This window comes from Callorhinus ursinus, unplaced genomic scaffold, assembly GCF_003265705.2.
Source record: "Callorhinus ursinus isolate GAN/ISIS: 27379988/994484 unplaced genomic scaffold, GSC_fseal_2.0 scaffold2, whole genome shotgun sequence".
NCBI lineage: Eukaryota > Metazoa > Chordata > Mammalia > Carnivora > Otariidae > Callorhinus > Callorhinus ursinus.
Genome location: NW_027397064.1, coordinates 86,501,851 through 86,517,370, shown reverse-complemented (window position 1 = coordinate 86,517,370; position 15,520 = coordinate 86,501,851). Strand labels below are relative to the sequence as shown.

The following is a 15,520-nucleotide window of genomic DNA, read 5'->3' as shown; positions in this document are numbered from 1 at the left end:
ATAAAGTGTAACATTCACAACCAAGTATACTCTTCACATAATATCAAGGTGAGGGGATGGGGTTTGAGAGAGGGGTTGAGAGAGATAGATACTGAGGGAGAGAGAGAGGGTGAAAGAGGGAGAGAAGTAGAACACAGGCGACAATAACATATAAGACTTCAGGCTTAAAAATTATGCCTATCCAAACTCTTTGGCTATACTTACTCATATAATAAATCTCCAAATTTGCAAAAGTTCAAAAATTTAATAAAATTTTTTGTTGGCAATTGTAAGGGAAATTGGTCTTATTCTCATACTATTTATATTGTTAATTAGTACAGCTATATTGTATATGCCCTCTGACTCAAAAATTCTATTTGTAGGAATTTATACCACAATAACACCATTACAGGAACAGAAAGACTTGTGTATACAAATGTCAAGTGCTACATTGTTTTGTAGAAAGCATTCTAAGTGGCCTAAGGTTCATGTACAAAAATTTTAACTAAATTATGGCACATTCTTAAAAGTGGAATACTATGTAATTGTCTAAATAATGAGACAGACCACAGGATACTGATATAAAACAAAATTTCATAGCGTCCTCATTTTATTTTTTTTTGTTTTTTTAAAGATTGCTTTACTTATTTGAGAGAGAGAGAGAGATTGAGCGAGAGCGAGTGGGGAGAGGTGCAAAGGGAGAGGTAGAGGAGAGAAAATCTCAAGTAGACTCCCCACTGAGCATGGATCCCAATGTGGGACTCCATCTCACGCCCCTGAGATCATGATCTGAGCCAAAATCAAGAGTAAGGTGCTTATCCAACTGAGCCACCCAGGTGCCCCAAGCATCTTTAGTTTACAAAAGCATCTTAAGGACTACATAAACACATACGTACATATTTTTCTATGCAGAAAAACTACATACCACATTACTTCTCTGAAATGGGATTGGGGCTTACTTCAAATCCGAGAATTGGATTTTGTTTTTACAATTAATAGCTTTACATAACAAAAACTCAGCAAATATAAAGGAAAAAAAACACTGGCAGCATTAAAACTTTTCTTCAGCAAAAACAAAAACAAAAAAAAACATAATAGGAAATGTGGCAAGGATAGCAAAGAAATAGGGATGATTTCAACACAGCAGTTAACAGCATAGTCAGACTCAGGAAGCAGGTTGGATGGGACATCCATTTTCCTGGTAACTTGACTGATATGGATAGAATTCAATTAAGAGCAGCTACTAAAATAGAGCAATAGTTCTCAAAGTGTGGTCCATGGATCAGCAGCATCAGCATTAACTGGGACTCTGTAATAAATGGAAATCCTCAGGCCTTACCCTAAGTCTACTTAAGTAAAAACTTTGAAATGTGGTGTCCAACAATCTCAGTTTTAACATGTCCTCTAGGAAATTCTGGTGCATGATAAAGTTTGTAAACCATTATTGGGGAACATAATGATTAAGAATAAAGAATTTGACTTCTAGTTTCAGCCCCAATATATAAAGAGCTTGAAAGATATTACTTGCTTCTGTACAATAAGAGCTGAACAAACTAAAAATGAACCACTTCTCTTGTACCAGTCAGAAAACAGAGATCACAGGGCAAGCCATTATGCTGAAATCTGGAAAAAAGAAGGAAAATACAGATAAGCACAGCTGAGCTCAGATTACCAGGAGCATAAGCCACAGGAACCATAAACTGGTAGGAGTCCTTAAAAGTAACTTTGATGAATTATTGGAGTTGAGATGTAGTTTAGAGTAAGAGTGAGAAACTCCTGCAAACTGCAGTCTTGAGGGGCATCCACACTTCTGTGGGTTTTATTGCTGGGAACCCTTGCACATTCTCATGATAAAGGACCAAGAAAATCCCTCATATTTCTGGTAGTGGTGGTGGTAGGGGTGAAGAGAAGTAACCACTTAAAATATGCTCAGAGAATCCTCAATTATAAAGATTCATTAAAAAAATAAAAAAGACTCATTCATCAAAAGAGTTTTTTAGAGCCTTAACCAATGTGGGGAAAGAGAAATTACCCAACTCTTTCTCTTCTAGCCTTCCTGTCTCACCTAAGGTGGGGTGGGGAAGCTGAAGAACCTTTGTGAGGGTCACAGCTCAGGGACAGAGACCCACAAAAGACTAAAACAAAACCACAGGGTTATACAATGCTGGCCTTTGGCTAAACTTCACAATTACATCAGTGGAGCTCCAGTACAATAACAGTGGATTATATTTGAAAGAGCTGTCAATCCTAGACTTTGTTTAAGAGAGAGTTGTTAGGGAAAGCTGAAGAAAACAGATGAGAAAAAAACAAGGACACTAGAGCAAACTGAAGCCTCAGACACCTAAAGCTATAGCAAACAATGCACACAGCTTGACTTCTTACCAAATTAATGAAACCTCATGCTAAAAGCCTATTCAGCTCAGTTCCCATTACCTGATACACGATGTCCAGCTTTCAATAAAAATTTGCAAGGCACACTAAAAGGCAAGGAAAAAACACAGTCTGAAGAAACAGAGCATGCATCAAAACCAGAATAAGATATGACAGAGATTTCAGAATCATCAAATTGGGAACTTCTAATAATAATAATAATTAATAAGTTATGAGCTCTAATAAAAAATATACAACATTCAAGAACAGATGGGTAATGCAAGCTGAAACATAGAAACTGTAAGAATAAAAAATAAATATAGAAATAAAAATACTGGAATGGAAATAAAGACTTCTTCTGATGGGTTCATCAATAGACTAGCTATATCTGAGAAAAGAATCACTGAGCTAGAGGACATGTCATTAGAAACTTCCCAAGCTAAAATGCAAATATTAAAAAATCCAAACTCAATAGAATATTCAATAACTGTGAGACAATTTTAAATGGTATAATAAACACATTAGAGAATAAATGAGAATAAAAAGATAACAGAAGAAATACTTGAAATAATAATGGTGTGAATTTTCCAAAATTAATGAAAGACACAAAACCATAGTTCCTGGAAACTCAGAGAACACTAAGCAGAATAAATACTGTAAAATCTATACTTAGGCTTACCATATTCAAACTGCAGAAAACCAAACACAAAGTGAAAACCTTAAAAGTGGCAAGAGGAAAAAAATTCTTATCTAAAGAGGAAGAAGGAAAACAATTATATTAAGTAAACTTAATTAGAAACTATGCAAGAAAAAAGAGAGTGGTGTGAAATATTTAATATTTTAAAAGAAAGAAAAAAGCCCCACACCAGATAGAATTCTATATCTGGTGAAATTATTTTTCAAAGGTAAAGGAAAAATAGACTTTCAAATAGACAAAAGAGGTGAGAATTCATTGACTGTAGAACTTTCCTGAAAAAAATATTAAAAGAAGTTCTTCTGGAAGAAGAAAAATCATATAGGCCAGAAACTTAAATCTGTACAACAAACAAGAAGAATCATACATAGAATAAATGAAGGCAAAATAAAATCTTTCATTTTACTTATACTTTACTGAGATAATAAATAACTTATTTTTCAAAATAATAGCAATGCTTTGGGTAATTACAGCATATGGGTAAGTGAAACAATGACAGCAATGCTTTAAGATATGTGAGGCAAGAATTGGAATAACTCTTTTATAAGGCCTTGCACTATACCAATGAGGCAGCATAGTGTATTTGAGAGTAGACTTAGATTGGTCGTAAAGATATATTGCACTCCTTAATGTTTACTAACATTAAGGATAAGCATAAGCATATAACAACAGAGGATCAAAAACACAGGCAAAAACTGAGAGAGCCATAAGGAGAAATAGACAAATCCACTATTTTTTTAAATTTTAATTCAATTAATTAACATATAATATATTATTGGTTTCGGAGCTACAGGTGAGTGATTCATCAGTCGTATATAATACTCAGTGCTTATTACATCACATGCCCTCCTTAATGTCCACCACCCAGTTACCCCATCCCTCCACTCCTCTCCCCTCCAGCAACCCTCAGTTTGTTTCCTATGATTAAGGGTTTCTTATGGTTTGTCTCCCTTTCTGGTTTTGTCTTGTTTTATTTTTTCCTCTCTTCCCCTATGATCTTCTGTTTTGTTTCTTAAATTCCACATATCAGTGAGATCATATGATAAATGTCTTTCTCTGATTGACTTTTTTCGCTTAGATTAACACCCTCTAGTTCTATTCACATTGTTGCAAATGACAAGATTTCAATTTTTATGGCTGCATAATTTTCCAGTGTGTGTGTGTGTGTGTGTGTGTGTATGTGTGTGTGTGTATAAATATATATACCACCTCTCTATCCATTCATCTATTGATGGACATCTGGTCTCTTAACATAGTTTGGCTCTTGTGAACATTGTTGCTATAAACATTGGGGTGCAGGTGCCCTTTCAGATCATTACATTTGTATCTTTGTGGTAAATATCCAGTAGTGCAATTGCTAGGTCGTAGTGTAGCTCTATTGTCAACTTTTTGAGGAACCTACATACTGTTTTACAGAGTGGCTGCATCAGCTTGCATTCCCACCAAAAGTGTAGGAGGGTCCCCCTGTATCCTTGCCAACATCTGTTGTTTCCTGACTTGTTAATTTTAGCCATTCTGACAGGTGTGAGGTGGTATCTCATTGTTGTTTTGATTTGTATTTCCCTGATGCCAACCGATGTTGAGCATTTTTTTTCATGTGCCTGTTGGCCATTTGGATGTTCTTCTTTGGAGAAATGTCTGTTCACGTCTTCTGCCCATTTCTTGATTTGGTTATTTGTTCTTTGGGTGTTGAGTTTGATAAGTTCTTTATAGATTTTGGATATTAGTCCAAATACATTTTCTCAACTCACATGGAATATTTACTAATAAAGACCGTTATGGACCATAAAACGCACTTAAACAAATTTAAAAGAATAGAAGTCATACAGAGTACATTGTCAGACCACAATGGGATTAAACTAGAAATCAATACTTGGAAAATCCCAAAATATTTGGAGATTATGAACATGCTACTAAATAACATGCATGTCAAAAAAGATTCAAGAGAAATTTTAAAATATTTGCATTAACTAAAATTTAAAATACAATAATAACAAGCACAAAATCTGTGTTTATAGGGAAATTTGCTGCATTAAATACATATATTAGAAAAAAAGAGAAAGACCTATCAATAATCTAAGCTTCCATTTGAGGAATCTAGAAAAGGAAGAACTATTTATGCCCAAAGCAAAAGAGAAAAATAGCAATAATTTAGAGCATAAATAAATAAAATTAAACAGGAAAACAATAAAATCTACAAAATCAAAGCTGATTCTTTGGAAAGATAAATAAAATTCATAAACTTCTAGCAGGTTTACTTAAAAACAAGAAAACACAAATTATTAATATGAGAAATGAGAGAAGCCATTACTACTGTTGCCATGGACACTGAAAAGATAATAAATGAATATTATGAACAAATTAATATCTATGCCCCCAAATTTGATAACTTAGGTGAAATGGAACAATTCCTTGAAAGATACAAACTGCCAAAACTCACATGAGGAAAAAATCAATAAATCTACTAAATGAGATGCATTAGCAAAAATCTTTGAAAAAAGAAAGCACCAGACCCAGATGGTTTCACTAGTGAATTCAACTAAATATTAAAAAAACAAAATTATACCAATTCTCTACAATCTCTTCCAGAAAATAGATGCAGAAGGAATACTACTCATAACCGATTCTATGAAGCCAATGTGACCTTAACACCAAAACTGGATAAAGTCTTACAAGAAAAAAAAATACTGCAGGGGTGCCGAGTGGTTCAGTTGGTTAAGTGTCCAACTCTTGATTTTGTCTCAGGTTATGATCTCAGAGTTGTGAGATCGACCCCCACCATGGGCTCCATGCTGAATGTAAAACTTGCTTATGCTGCAGCTGTATATTCCTTGTGAATGCAGCTGTAAAAATCCTCAACAAAATATTAGCAAATCAAATACAACAACGTATAAAAGGAATTACACACTACAACCAAATGAGATTTACTACTGGCATGCAAGAATGGTTCAATATTTTAAAATCAACTAATGCAGCCCACTACATCAACTGACTAAAGAAAAAAAAATCATCTGATCACATCTATTGGTGCAGAAAAAGCTTTTGATGAAATCTGATGCTCATTCATGATAAAAAGTCTCTCCAAACCAGAACTAGAGAATTCCTCAACTTGATAAAGCACATCCTCGATAAACCTACAGCTAACATAAATAATTCTCCCATGTAGGTATTCCTAGTAATTTATATGAATACCCCCTCAAGAAAAGGAAGCAAACTCCTCAGTTTTTAGGCTAGACTGTCCAGGAATGTAGATGATGCAAAGGAGAAAAAAAATAGTGATTTTACAGTAGAGAAACCTGAGAAACATTACCAGGTCAAGTAATCAAGGAAAATATTATCAGTCATAACTCATCTTGATAGTATATTTATGTTTGATATGATATAATTATAATGACTTTACATCTGTAGTCTTCTTTTGCATTACAAGTAACTTTTAGTCTTATCATAAGAAAAGGAAATCAGATAAATCCCATTGAGGGACATTCTACAAAATACCTGATCGGTATCCCTCAAAACCATCTAGGTCATCAAAAACAAGGTAAGTTTGAGAAACTGCTACAGCCAAGAAAAGTCCAAAGAAACAAGACAGTTAAATGTAATGCAGTATATCCCAAATGGGATCCTGCAACAAAAATATTAAAAAGTACATTAAATAAAAACTACAGAAATCTAAGCAAACTGTATACAGGTTAAAAATAATGTATCAATATGGTTCATTAATTATAACAAATATCTCATATATCAGTAATAAGGGAAACTGGGTATAGGATATATGAGAACTCCCTTACCATCATCTCAATTTTTCAGTAAACCTAAAAGTGTTATAAAAAATATGTTATGTTAAAGAAAGGGTGAAAATCAATTTTGAGTTCTAGTTTATAATTTCCCATTTGAGACTATAAGTTACTTCATTTCTTGGAGCCTCGATTTTCTTCAGAAGATATATTTTACAGAGTTACTGTGTAGATTAAATGCTATGTGGAGCTTTTACTAGAATGCCCGGCACATGATAAAAACACAAAAGAAAGATAATTATTACTATAGCCAAAAAGAATAATATATGGGTCATCTAGGGCTTCTTATAAATAGAATTTTGTGATGCACTTGGTATAAGAGCAATTTCACTGCATTGGGGCTCCGATTTTAAAACATTCTTTATTACATTATTGTTATTATTATTATTCATTGATTATCCACTTTTATTTTGGTGTAACTTAGATACAAATTACAATTCCATTCTTTGGATTTGGGTTGTAATAACTTTAGAGCTGAGGTAATTGAATTTCACTATAAAGACACTCTCAGCAGTAAATTTTTCCATTGGCTAGAATGGCACACTTGCCCATGTGTAGTCTGAGTCTTATAACATATATTAGATATTTTATTCTATAGCCTTTATTATAATAGATGGAAACTATTGGACAAGTTACTAGTCATGATGAAGAATATGGTGAAAATAATTAAAGAAAGATGAGTTTCATATTTTGTTGCCTGGGATATATATATATATATATATATAAAATTTATTTTATATTTTATATATTTTATATTTAATTTATATATATGAAATAAACAGTTAGAAAACAGTTAAGACACCTAATTAGTAATTTAGTAGGATTCACTCCTGTATCTGATCATGAAATGACATGTTGAATGCCATATATCTGGCAAAACTTGATCAATCTTCTCCCTAAATCTATTTTAGGCAATTCTCAGTAATCTACACTATCTTCTCAGCCTGGCCATTTATCTGGGGTATTGAAAGCATAAATAAATTTCCAGTTCACAAGTATTTTAAACAAAACTGAGATCAATGTAGACCCACTGTTAGAAGCAACAACCTCTGGCAGCCAATATTCTGCAAATAACTGGTTCTGAGCTGAGATTATTGCAGCCAATATATTAGAAGAAACTAGGAGCTTTGTGAGCCACTATTTGAAAAATAGTCTTTCACAATCAAGAAATTTGCTCTAGATTGCACCTGCAAAAATCGATAATGATTCTTGTATAAAGCTTCTTGAACCCTTAGCATGGAAGAATCAATGTCTTTGGCTGATTATGTATAGTAGCATGGCACACAATATACAGTTAATTCAATAATAAGCATTAATTCCAGGTCAGCAGACATTCATCAGCTAATGCTCTCATAAAAACAATCCTCAGATGTGCTGCATAAAGCATGCCCAAAATAATTTGAGGGTCACTGTTGGAAATAAAAAAATACAATTTCCATTATATTTTTTCTTTATAGATAGAAAATATATTCATGTATTTAATTACTCATTATAGATGCATTAGTGTTTTCTATATTCAAGTCATGTTGTAAGGTAATAAAGCCACAATATAAATCCCAACGCCTATTCTTTAGGTGCCATGATATATATGTTATATAATATAGTGTTATATATAATGTTATATATGTAGTGTTTATATATGTAGTGTTATATATATATATTACCATATATAGTATATGTATACCAATCACTGTATTGTGCCTACTTCTTTTGAAATATACCACATTCTCCTCCATTATTTATAATAATGCTCTTATACACAAAATTCTCTAAAGAAAGTCAAGGTAACCAGAAATATCATTATAAATATGTGTTCAATTAGAAATAACTGCTATACTAAAATAAACAACATTGTACATTATTTGTCTAATGAGATTCAGTTTAAGAAGCTAAAGTTCGTTGAAGTCTGGGAAATAAATGCATTAGCCACAAACACAGCCTACTTCTCCTCAACATTCTGGAAGAAAAGCATTTTACTAATTTGGTGGAAAAGACTCAACATGACTGTGATATTGCTTGCTGAAGTCTAAAGCCATTTGGTTGAGAAGATAGTCCAAGGAATGAACAGAACCAAAAGTCTTGTGGAAAAATAAAACTCAACTTTGGATCTGGCTCACAAACAGCTTATTTTATTTACTAATGACTTTGGATTAAAGAGTGAAATGTTCCTGAGAAACAATTACAAAGTTACAGAATTCCTACCCAATTTAGAGACACAAAATAGATATGAGAGTGACCAGAGATCATCCTAGGAGCAGAACTGATGTTAATTAATTTTGTAGCCAATGTCACTGAGGATCTAAGAACAGATACAAAGAAATGATGCTCCGGAAAGAAAGGGGGAATAAATTGCTGTTAACCACAAGATGGATGAATGTCCCTGCCTGAAATGAGATCTTTAACTTTGTGGTTTATCTTCCACCCCTCATGCCTCTGTCAACATAAATGGTAATTTCAGTAACTCTAAGTCTCCTTCAATGGCCCACATCAAGAGTAGGTTTGGGGAGTATGCAACTTCTGATTCTGCACTTGAATATGAATAGAGGTTTTTCTTCAGATCTTTCTATACATAAGAGGGTAATGTAAGCTGTTAAACAAGCCAAATTGCTTTCAAGCTATATCTTTGGTCCAAAAGCAATTCTGCTTCTGCATGCAAGTTATTTTTGAATTCAAATTCCTTCCTCAATTTGTCTATCATTTCACGCCTCTTGATCAATGGGAACCTGGTGCGGATTGGACAACATGCACCACTGCTATAGACCTTCCTGGACACCAGCACCTGCTCTGGCCTCACAGACCTTGTTTTACTATCTCTCCTTCACCCTTCATCTGCTGTGGCATGGCTCAGTAGGTGTTTTATCAAATTGTAAATTCCAGCAACACTTTGACACTGGCACCCTCAAAAAATCCAATTAAAGAAATATATCAATCTAAGATCCAGTAAAAGTTGCCCATACTGAAAAAGTGGGTTACAAAAATCCTCTAACACTTACCTTCTAAAATTAATTCTCATTTATGATCAAAACATGAGCATTTGGCATTACTTTTCTAGAAAAGAAGTCATAAGTGCAACCACAGACACCTGCATCATATGTACAATGATGTAATTCGAGCATGAGTTTATAATTTTAGAAGATTTCAAAAGTTTGCCATGCATTGTAATGACATTATCTCAGAGTTGGTAGGGAATCTTCCTGAATGTCTTTTTTTTTTCAATTTATTTTTTTATTATGTTATGTTAATCACCATACATTACATCATAAGTTTTTGATGTAGTGTTCCATGATTCATTGTTTGCATATAACACCCAGTGCTCCATTCAGTATGTGCCCTCTTTAATACCCAGCACCAGGCTAACCCATTCCCCTAGTCCCCTCCCCTCTAAAACCTCCCTGAATGTCTTAAAGACAGTTTTTTTTTCTGTCACTTTGTTTTTTTATTGTGTATCAAGTTCTAATATAAATAAAACAAAACTCTGACTATAAAATAAGTCATATTAATTCTCTGTAAAGCACTGTGATAAGGCTAGTGGTTATAAGCATGGGCTAACACTCCTGGAGGAACATGTTCTAACTCACTTTATGGTCACAACCACTATGTAAGTAGGTGGAACTCTTATCCCCAATTTAAAGATGAGGAGCCATAGACAGGTTAGGTAACTCAATGGTAAAGTGGAATTTAACCCCCACGAATTTATATTTTTACACTTTATATTTTATACTTTATATTTTGTGTAAAATTGTACTATATCCTTTGAACAGGCACTCAGAATCTAAATATTTTCCCCAATAAGGAAAAAAAAAATCTTAAGATTTCTCTTGACCATTCCTTATTGTTGTCTAAAGAAGTCTTAGAAGAAAATATTACAAATTGCCACTTCAATAATTACTTATTAAAAAATAAAAATCATTTTTTATCTTGGCCATGGTGGAACATTCTTGAGACACTGCAGGATCCTAAAGCATCTTTCTCCAGCCCTTCTGCTGTAGTACATATCCTGGGCTCACTGTGCATAAATAAACTATGCTGGTTCAGTTAAACAGCAGTGACAGATCATGAGCTTCATTTTGATGGCAGATTTGAAATAAGATGCTTTCTTATTTCAGTAAGCACAGTGCTTACTGCATTCTTAAATTTATACAGGGTGACACACTGAGCTATAGTAATTCTAAAAGTGGTATGTCAGTTCCACTTTCTTTCATTCTAGGAAACAGAGTAATCTTCTTAAAACAAGGTCAGATTATTTCATACTACCCCAAACCCTACAGAAGCTTCCAATTTTACTTAGAATAAATCCAAAGCCCTTTCTATGGTGGCAAGATCCAGGATGGTGTGGCCTCCAGTCACAATTCTGACCTAATCAACTCTTATTTCCCCTGTGCTCTCTCCAGCTATGCCTGCTTTCTTGCTTTTTCTTGATTTATCAAGCTTTCTTCTATCTCAAGGCCTTTATACTTGCTGTCCCTCTCTCTGGAACACCCATTCCTCAGCTCTCCTCATACCCTAGAGCTTTCTGCTCAAATGTTACATCCTTCAAGAACACTCCACTGATCACTCTCTTTAAAATAGCACCATTTACTTCTATATAGACCGTTCCTTTGTCCCGTTTCTTTTGCTTCAAAGATTTTGTAACTATTTGATGAATATATTTAATTCATTTTATTATCTGTCTCCTGCACTATAAAGTGAGCTCCAAAAAAGCAGGAAGTTATGCACTGCTTTGCTCCCAGGTCCCGTAAGAGAGAGTGACACATTATAGGCATTTACTAAGTATTTGTTGTATGAATAAATAAAATAATGAATTAATGAAAAAAAAACTGTTCTGCACATTTCCTAAAACATTATCTTTAATTTCTTTTGACCATGACTAATCAGCCACGTGTTATGGATAGAACTTGTGTTTGATGCTACTCCTTTTGTTAATGCAATATATAAATATATAGTCATGCATCCTCACTTATCAAGGCCTTTTTAATGTGAAACTTGAACCACTCAAGAGGCTTTGTGTAAAATCCCACAGAAAAGACAAAATTATAATTTGTAATCTATGCTATGCACAAATTGCAGTGCTCAAATGGATATTAAAACTCTGTAATCTAAGTAGCAAAGACTTTTGCAGATGACTGTTCTTTTTATGAAATTTAAATCTTCGAACAATGACTGATAGTACAGAGGGAAATTAGCCTTCCCAAGATTTCACAAGTTCATCAAAAGCTTTATTCCTTAATGAGCAATGGCAATGAAAAAAAGTTCTTCTTGTGGCAGAAGTCTAAAGACATTTTTTAGAATAAAATGTTTTATTCTTAGGTGTCTGTATGATTCCCTTTAAAAGCGAATAAAACCCTTTCAATATCTGATTGTCAAAGGATGAGCTCATCAGAATAAAACTTTTCTAAGATTTTCCAAAATAATCATTAAATTCTAGTAACTTCTATGGTAAATGCAACAGCTGGACCTGGTGACATTATGATGATTTTATTCTCTCACTCTCTCAAAATATTTTAGGGATCACAAAAAATTATTCTTAAAGTCCTTGTCCATGTCCTCAGTTTTACTAGATTATAAGGGCAGGGACCTTCAGTGTCCTGCTCTGCATTGAATCTCCAGCACAAACATGGTGCCTATGTGAAGTTATGGGTAAAATATTAATATGTCTTTACTTCCTTGTAAGTGATCTTTCTTTTTGTCAAAGGCATACATAGATTTGGCAATGTGGATATAGCTAGAGTGTATTATGCTAAGCAAAATAAGTCAGTCAGAGAAAGACAAATACCATGATCTCACTCATATGTGGAATTTAAGAAACAAAACAGATGAACATATGGGAACGAACAAACAAACAAACAGAGAGGCAAACCAGGAGACAGACTTTTAACCAGAGAAAAAACTGAGGGGTGCTGGAAGGGAGGTGGGTGGGAATAAGTTAACTAGGTGATGGGTATTATGGAGGGCACTTGTGATGAGCACTGGGTGTTGTAAGTGATGAATCACTATATTTTACACCTGAAACTAATATTATATTGTATGTTAACTAGAATTTCAATAAAAACTTGAAAAAAATACAGTTTTTTCTTAAGTAAATACAATAAGAAAAGAACTAATGCTTAGTTTTTATTTTTAAAAATAGATGTTGAAGTTTACATTAAAAATCAAACAGGCATAGAGGGAAGACCATGGGAAGACACAAGAAGATGGCCATCTACAGCTGAGGAGAGAGGCCTGGAGCAGCCACCGCCTTCCCTCACAGCCCTTGGAAGGAGCCCACCTTGCTATCAACACCTTGCTCTTAGACTTCCAGCCTCCAGAACTGTGAGACAACAAATTTCTGTTGTTTAAGCCTCCCGATTTGCAGTCCTTTGTTTTGGCAGCCCTAACCAATAAAATATTTTTGAATAAGGTAAAGAATAAAATAATAATAATAATAATAATAATAATAATAATAATATTTCTAAAAGTCAAACCTAAAAAATTAGATAAACTACATTTATTTAAAAAAAATCAAGAATCAAGGACAACGTAGCAAATTAACTTTATGTCAGAAGAATAGATTCGGAAGGTAATTAAAAGTAGATTAGCTAAACTCCCTAGACGACCTAATAAATGTTGTTGATTCTAGCAAAAGAGATGTGTGATCTAGACTTTCATAGAGGTTTCTGGAACCGGAGATAAGGTCTGTCCATCTGGATGGACCAGAAAGTCAGCACTGAGAATCTCCTCAACTCATTTCCTTTGTCACTTCTGGTCAGTATCAAAGAGCAATTTGAATGCAGGGCTAACACCTACAGACCTCTTGCCATCCATTGTTGCCTGTACTGAATAGCTACTTCAACTGTTCAGCTAATCCTACTACTGACTGGTGTCCACGCATCCTCCAGAGAAGTGGAATGTGTACCCTGAGATCTTGGTGAGTCCCATCTGAACTGCCCACATGGGCATCTAACTTCAATGTCCCAAGACACTTCTAGGTTAAGAAAGATGGGGTCCTGGATGATCGTGAGGATTGTGGTAACATGGAAAAAAAACCTGAATCTTCAGTATCTGGTAAGACGAGAGAGCAAGAAAGTCCACCACCAGTATATCTCACATGAAGAAGGGACTAAAAGTATTTCTTGAATATTCAGGGCATATTTCCTTTTTGTGACATTTAACTCACAATTCTTATACACAAGTTGGTATATATATATATATATATATATATATATATATATATAAAACATTTTTATTTTATATTCCATCTTGTAAAAATGTTTTAAGGTGGCTGTTAACAACTGTGTTTTATGTTGACTAAATATGTATATATATATATAGTGTTATCTACCTTAATTAAGCAAAAAGGATAAATATAATTTTTAGACTTAAATTAAGCCTGTAAAACAGTTGGATTTTACAATTCTGAATATAAAATAAATAAAACTATGCCTTTTTTCCCGAGTAGAGGAAAAAAAATATATACAGTATGTCCTAACTTTCCTATATATTGGCATTATAATTAGATAATATCACAAAATTTTCTTCTCCAAAAATTTTTTTCTTAATACCTGGTGCCACTAAGGTGGCCAAATCACAAAAACTACTCTTTGGCTCTGCTTCATCGTTCATATCCTCCATTAATCAAAAAACATATATTGACCACCTCTTTTTCATAAGGCACTAGGAGAGATGTGGAAGAAATTCTGCTTTGAAGAACAGAATAAACATGTTGTATAAAAGTTGTTTTTATTATTTTAATATATAATGCTTAAATGACAGAATAAGAAAGTAATCTGATTGTTGGCAGTTACTGCATTATTTATGACTGCCGTTAAAATGTGAATTTAAAAAATACAATGGCAGGCTAATGTGAACAAAGGTAACCTAGTGAGGCCTTAGAAACCCTCCTGCTTGGTTAAAATGTAAAAAGAAAACAATGTGCTTTTATTTTGTGTAAAATCCCAGTATTCCATCTTCTCATGGAGAAATTCATTAAAATCACAATTTTGATACCTACTTGTTAAACCTGAATGTACATGATCACCAATTCAATGCACAATTTTCATAAATACACCACATGCTAGGATATAATACATTGTGTGTCCCATTTTCCTAACCTAGTAAACTCAGAGGTTATGAATCATATCTACTCAATAGTTTAATCTAATATGTCAGAGAAAAATCAGGGAGAAATGTAAGGGGTGGGAGTAGTAGGTATATGTCCAAAATAGTGTTGAACACTTTGTAGACATTTTTTCATATAGCTTATATTTACTAAAGTACATTGGATCTTGGACTTCTCAGCAACTTTCTCTCAGATCCTCCAGTAACTTTTATAAATTTATTTTGCAGCTTTGCTCCTTTTCTCTCTGCATGCTGATTTCCCAGCTGTTTGATCTTCTGCTATTATTTATTTCAAAAGCATCCAAGCTTAAAGTGATATAACTGGTCACAAAACTGAGTGCCAGGGCACTAATGTACACTCTCGGTTATTTAAGTGGCCAATAACCTTCATTCCCATAAGAGGATACTGATAATATATGAAGGTATAAGAGTTCTGCCATTTTTACTCATCACTTCCTATATTGGACAGATAAATTATTACTATAAAATTATTAAAATAAAAGCCATTATCATGCCTTTGTGCTAACTTTTTATTTTCAAAATGACACATAATAGCATTAGTCATTTCATTTTGATCAAACACAGGGCT

General features: G+C 33.6%; 1 protein-coding gene across 1 annotated transcript in view; it reads right to left on the bottom strand.

Annotated features, from left to right (window-relative positions):
* The window catches only part of LRP1B (LDL receptor related protein 1B), a 1,894,461-nt gene that overhangs the window by 387,447 nt on the left and 1,491,494 nt on the right, over nt 1-15,520 (bottom strand). The gene's annotated exons all lie outside the window — the stretch shown is intronic.